Source organism: Micromesistius poutassou (genome assembly GCF_964030765.1).
Source record: "Micromesistius poutassou genome assembly, chromosome: 2".
Lineage (NCBI taxonomy): Eukaryota > Metazoa > Chordata > Actinopteri > Gadiformes > Gadidae > Micromesistius > Micromesistius poutassou.
In genome coordinates this window covers 9868901-9875776 of record NC_140272.1, presented here as the reverse complement: position 1 = coordinate 9875776, position 6876 = coordinate 9868901, and the positions used below count along the sequence as shown (strand labels likewise).

The 6876-nt window shown below is 43.6% G+C and overlaps 1 protein-coding gene across 3 annotated transcripts in view; it reads left to right on the top strand.

Moving 5' to 3' along the window:
- The first annotated feature begins 294 nt into the window (after positions 1–294).
- The window catches only part of setd5 (SET domain containing 5), a 40411-nt gene continuing 33829 nt past the window's right edge, over positions 295–6876 (top strand). For all 3 annotated transcript variants that reach the window (XM_084463991.1, XM_084463990.1, XM_084463989.1), the window contains exon 1: positions 295–700. The gene's annotated coding sequence lies outside the window, so the exon portion shown is untranslated. The remainder of the gene's footprint in view (positions 701–6876) is intronic.

Here is a 6876-nt window from a genome sequence, read left to right as displayed (position 1 = left end):
CCACACTGTACTGCTCTCCTCCTCCAAATGGCTCAAACACAAGTACTGCGAAGGACACGAAGCTCCGCTTCATATGGCGCCCGCCCCTCTGTGCGTAGACTACCAAAACATTCAGTCGCCTAGCGGACCAATGACGTTCCTTCCTTTTTATTTGACTTATTACCAACACATCTCTGACCAATGGGATGTGAGGGGTATGATATCCGCGCAACGCCCCCCCACCAAAGAAGCCCCTGCTTGGTCACCGGGAAACCCCGTTGCTTGGTTGTGTGTCAGTTTGGTTGGACCCGCGGTCGATGCCGGTGAGGAGGGGGATGGGCGCCGACGCGAACGTAAGGACCCGAGAAAGAGTCAGAGCCCTGAACACATAGAGCAGCATATACCCTTTATAATACCGACTGTATATATACAAAACACTAACATACATGGATCAGGCAACCGGGACCTATAGCAGACACTCAATGGAATAACTGTACCTGACCGGGACAGGGGATTTAACTTTATGGCAATGCGTGGAAGACATTGAGAAGTTTGTTTCCTACCCCTGGAGAGGGAGCTACTTTTAAAGGCAAGGGATATAGGAGACGCCGAGGTCGAGCCACGGGCCTGCTGGGCTGGAGCATTGATGTTGGAATACCCGAAGGCTCCTCTGGCTGTTGATTCGATTAACGTGTTTGCACTGGTGGGAATGTCTCTTTAGGTGAGTGCTTTATTGTGTTACTATATGTTTATACCACTTATATGTCACCTTTAACATATTTACAAGATACCATCCCTGTTGTAAAGTGAACCAGCTAAACACTTGCTAGCTAGGTGACTTCATGTACGTTCTTTAGGCAGTACCCTTCTGGTCTCGTCTTTCCTATGTTGGATAATAATGTTCCTGTAGGAGACCAGGCTGCAGTGGCTCTCTGAATTGATCTTCGATTGGTTTGTGATCAGGTCCTCGTGTGATGTTTCCCAGTCCTTGTTGCTCCAGCCATGAACTAGCTCAATACTCCTAAATGTTTCCATGTCGGCTCCTATTCCTCCTAAGCTTATTACGCTATTATGCAACAGTTTTCTGGAGTTTCATTGAAGAAGTTAATCAATTGTAGGTTATATTCCGTCATTATTTCTCAAGATTTACACACAAGGAATGACCCTGTCTAACGTCATTCCGCCTCCTCTATTTTAAGTGTTTGTCTCGGTGCTGTTCATGTAAATCAACGTTACAGCTGGTATTTGGTATTTTTGGTTTGATCAACTATAGCATGCCCAACGTATACAGTTGGACTATTTAACATGAGTGCATGATATGAGGCTCACATCATAAGATAGTTATATTTTGACATTAAATGGATCAGGAGTCGACATCAACTTCTGTGATTAGCTAGTAGCACAAGGCCAGGTAACAACCCGCTGGATCAGAAGGTTTGGACTGAATGTGGTTCACTATTGGGTTACTAAAGAGCAGCCTTTTAGCTCCATGGTGTATACCCCCCCCCCCCCCCCCCCCCCCCCCCCCACACACACACACACACACACACACACACACACACACACACACACACACACACACACACACACACACACACACACACACACACACACACACACACACACACACACGTTAGCAGAAGTGGGTTAGTAAAGAGCAGCCTTATTCAACTCGGTGCACTCAACATGTTACCAGACATGGGTTAGTAAAGAGCAGCCTTATTCCACACAACATGTTAGCACACTTAGGTTAGTAAAGCCAGCCTTATTCAGGTCATTCCACAAAACATGTAAGCAGACATAGGTTGGTAAAGCCCAGCCTTATTCAGGTCAATCCACACAACATGTTAGCAGACACAGGTTAGAAAATAACGGCCTTATTCAGCTCAGTATAAGCGCTCCCCCCCACACACACAACATGTTAGCAGACATGGGGACAAGCCTATGCTAGCCAGTTGGCTAACTTTTTGGATGTTTGATGTGTTGTAACACAATTAAGGCAGTTTCTTAACACATCATTGTACGACTTGGTTAGTGGACAAATGTGTTTATTTATAACTTGCATACAAAATAAAAAATACAATTGTTCTACATAGAATATTTGAACCGTGTAACTGAGGCTACTGTTTACAACAACATCCATCTGGCAGTGGCCACACACTGGACTTCTGCTGGCGAGGGAAGTGAATGAAACGCTGTGTTTTAGTGTGGGATCAATGAGAGCAGATCTCCTGAGTAGTGACTTGCTGTTCTCCACCTCCCAACCCCCACCTCTGGCGCTCAACACCAGTGTTTGGTTCTTCCTTTTTTAGCCTCCATCTTTTATTTGAACGTGTGAATAACTGACATTGTTTCTCGAGAATTTCCCGATGAAGACATGTTTAGAGCACAGCCATACACCATTTTACAGTATTTTGTTATTTAGATATGTAGCAAAACGCAGAAGAGGCATTTCCTGTTTCGTGTAAGAAGTTTAAATTAATTGCTACATCTTTAAAACGTGTTCGTGTTTTGGAAGCTTCTCCCGTCCGCATGTTAGTGGTGGAATTCACCCACACCTTAACCGCACTAATGGCCGCCTGCGCTGTGTTCGCATTGCTGAGCTCAGACCCAGCGTCCTCCGCCCGGGACGAGGACCGAGACGTGTTGTTCTCTGCCTGGCTGACTGTGCGACGACCTCCACACGACGGACGCTTTCTGTCCGACTGATGTCTGACGTGTCAATAGTGTTATTTTCCAGCGATCTCGAATCCCACACATTCAGGAACAGCGTGTCACATTTCGTCGAACGTTTTCTTATTTAGAAAATGTAGTACGTTTGTATGTGTTGTATGTATTGTAGATACAAGTTTGATACGTGTTCATTATTGCGTATAGATGTACAGCAATCGTCTAAACATGCTCAACAGTGTAATATCAGCGAATTTTCGTTTCTTCTGCGTTTGTGTAGTTTCGTCCTGCTGAAGTGTGAAAGAAGTCTGTCGGTACGAAATGTGGATCCCCTGGATTCTGCGTGTTGCCATATGCGATTTAGCCAGTATGTTTTTCATTGGTTAGAACCCACATTCTCCGAATATGTTTTACATCTTTTAATAGCCTCTGTGCACTGCAGCCTGCCAACTTGGCCAACAGAACCCCCTCCCCCAGTTCCCCAACCCCCCCTGCCTGACCCCTCTTGTTATCTAGAACAAACGCTGGGTTCTTTACCAGAGACAAAGACAAGTACACAGTCCTCTCTAAGAAATGCTAGGAGAATTTGGGACATGGGCAGGGCACACAATGCTGAGCTTTCTTACTCAGCCCAACTTGCTATACCCTGGGAAAAGATTGTCAATGCAGTGTGAGGCTAGTTGGGGTTTGCTTTTGTTGTTACTTCCTCAACTCTTTGTAAAAAAATAATAATAATAATAATAAAAAATAAATAAATAAAGGCAAAAACAGCAGCCAAACAAACCTGTTTGTTACCTAAGTTAAAGGGGTGAGTGAATATCCAAAACAATAGCCTAACAAACCTGTTTGTTACCTAAGTTAAAGGGGTGAGTGAATATCCAAAACAACAGCCTAACAAACCTGTTTGTTACCTAGGTTAAGGGGTTAGTGAACATCCAGGGGTTGAGTTTAAGTCTAACGGCTAGGAGTTCCTCCTGTCCCTTAAAGCCGGGCCTCTGACAAATAAAAAATCTAAGGAATTTGCAGACAGGTCATGTTTGTCTGGCCCGGTTCTGTTGCTAAGGAAGTGGTCTTAGTCCCTCTGGCTCTCTTTATCTCTCACCCACATGTATGTACGATCACTAGTTAGGAAATACTCATTGCATTCATCCAGTTTTGGTTCAATTCGTTTAGCCAAATCATTAGAGACCCGATACGAATTATTCACTGTGTGTATGTGCGTGAGCACCTCCTGGAGAGGAAATGAAGCAGGATGCTGGCCCGTTTCCAGATGAGGAAGACAGGATCTTAGCTGGCCACAGACAGTTTTGAAGAGGTGGAGTAAGACCGTTTTGGAGAGGGATTGCTGTTAGCAATGGGAAGAGGAGAAAGCTGCCCTGTTTTCTGCCTTTCCCATTTGCATGCTGATGCCATGCTGTATCATTATCCAGAAAAAGCAGGTGTAGCTATTGACATGTTAATTGAGACGGTGTTGGTGTGCGTGTGCTGTGATTATGCAAGTCTTAAAGACAACGTCACAAATCCACAGTTGTGAGGCTAAGGACAAAATGAAGATTACCTAAGAGTTATTTTGCTGATATTGGAAATGTAGGTGTAATAATTTCAACAATCTAATTTGATTCAGATGGCTGCACTGTAATCTGCCACCATATCCGTTTTTTTCCTTTTATGAAATGTATCAACTTTGAAAATGTTTTTTTCAAGACTTCTAAGCCTTAGCCGGTGGTTAAATGTTCTACTCCTAATCCTCTTCATTAGAAAAAGGGAATTCATGCAACATGCCTGTATTATAATAATAATAATAATAATAATAACAATAACAATAAAGACCAATGAATCATCTATTTGACTCATTGGATATTATTTAACTTCCCTTAATATTGTTATTGGTTGACATGGTTCACGATATCTTTAAGCCCTTTAGATTTGTCTGAAAGGTTGCTTGTATTGTCTTAGAGTATTGGTAATGACCAGGAGTGTGTCGGGGGTGGGGGGGTCCTAGGACTTTGTATTTCTATTTGCATATTTGAAAAAACATCTTGATCCCGGCTTCTACCTTCTGCATTTGTGTCGTGCTTGTCTTCTTGCACAATGAGGTTAAAAAACAAGCTAGTGTGTGACGCCCGTCCCTCTGCCCGATTCCTATTGGCCCAGGCATGCTGGAGCAGCTCCAATGGGGCGCGTCCGTTCCTCAGCACTGCCTCAGTGCTCAGGGAGCCGTGTTGCAGGGTGCTCTGCAGGCTTATTCTTTATGTGCCGAACAGCAAGGCTTCTTGGGAGAATAATGTAGGAGGAGGAGGCTGGGAAAAAAAAGGCTGGGGCAGAGAGGGACAGACGAGCTACGTAATAAGCTCCTCTCTGCCTTAGTCTTTTTCTCCTACTGCCATGTTCTCTCCTTGGCTTCATGATGGGAGCTACGCTCTACCTTTTTGCTTAGAAAAGAACGATCCAAATGAAATGGTTCTTTCTTTACCTTGTTCTAAACATATGGAAGCCATTTTAGGTTTAGCCTCTCGCTCTCCGTCCACCTCATACATAAACAAGCACATTGCCAGAATGCACCCAGGGTCAGGTAAAACCCAGTCAGAAATGCTATTGGCATAATACTCAGCGTGTTTGCTCAAAGGGTGTTGTCAGTTGGAGGAAAAGAGAAAGTAGTTGAGGGAGAGAAAAGCAAATGAAGGGGAGCAAATGAGGAATAGTGGTGAAAAGAACCACTCAGCCATTTTGTCCTGCCTAACACCACCTATCCCTTTCACATCTCCATGTTAAGTTGTTTTCTTTTAACATGAAACAAAAATGTTGTCAAAGAAAACTTTTAGCCATATTGTCAGAAAGGCAGTGTACATTATTTATTTGATATTTAAAAAAATGCAGTATTTTCAGCTAGTTAGCTTAGTTTTAGCTAGTAAATCTATGTTAGGCTAACATATCAAAACAATTGCTTGGCTGGTAGACTCTTTCTCATGCAGGTAGGACCCTGGCTGCAGTAAGTGAATGATGTAGAAATTCAAAATGGTAACCGTGTGTGTGCATGTTTAAAGGATTGGGTGTGACTGATCAAACACTAGCACACAGCATACATCTCTAGCTTGAATGTGGAGGCAGGGCCGGGCCTTATGTCTCTTTCTCGCATTTGCACTCGTCAGGCAAAAGGAGGAAATGGAAATGTTATGTAAATGTGTTTTGTCACGCAGCGACGGATCACGGGGCGAGAGAGGGAGAGGTCTGTTGGGCCAAAGTGTAAGCTTACCTCATGGCACTTCTCAAAAAATGTTGCTTATCTTGAAAAAACTAGTTTCTACCCATTCAGCTGTGTATGATCTCCCACCCTAGATCTCTTCTCAACCAGAAACCGTGATTCAAATGTACACGTAGGTAACTCAAGTGTTGTTTTTGTCATACCCACATTTCCTGTACGGGCAGTTATGCCTCCTTTTCTAGGATATGAACATAGGTTAAGTTTAGCTTTAAGATTAGAGGCTAATTCTCATTGCTAGACATCCCCTGGCGGGAACAGTCTGGGGAAAGCCATAGATGTATAAATAGACACTGAGACAAAGATGGCTGCTTGTACATTTCTATGGCTTTGCTCTGTGATGCAACACAACGAGAGAGAGACAAGGAGAGGGGGAGAGATAAAGATGGTAAAGATTATGTATGCAGTTCTATGTTTCGTATGCGGGTCCCCATAATTCCTAGTCATATTCAGTCAACTAGGAGCAGCCTAAGAAATGTTATTTGGTAAGAACTGAGTCACTGCATTAATTACATAATTGTCTGTCTAATGATTGTCATTTTCCAGTACACCTCCAAAATGGTAATGACAGTCATTGGATTGCAAAAGAATCAGCAAAAATTTAAAGTTCATGAAATTTTTTTTTCCCCAAAAGAAACATTACAGCACTAATATATCATCAGCGGATGGAGAAAACCGGTTTGCACAGTGCCTGTATTGTCTTGAATAGTTATTGAAGCAAATGTTGTGCCTATTGCCTATTTATTTCAGTGTAGTCCAGAGATGCAGCGAGCCAGATAGAGCTGATCAGGTTTCGTCCCCACCCACATGCTCATCCACTTCTAGGTTACTGGTCGCCTCACACACACACACTGGCTGGTTTGTTTGCTGTGGAACAAATGATTGATTTTTGTGTCCCGCTGGCCCTTCTGTCGACCTCTCTCTCTCTGGCTCTCTTTTCCCCCCCTGCCCCCATCCCTCCCGGAACC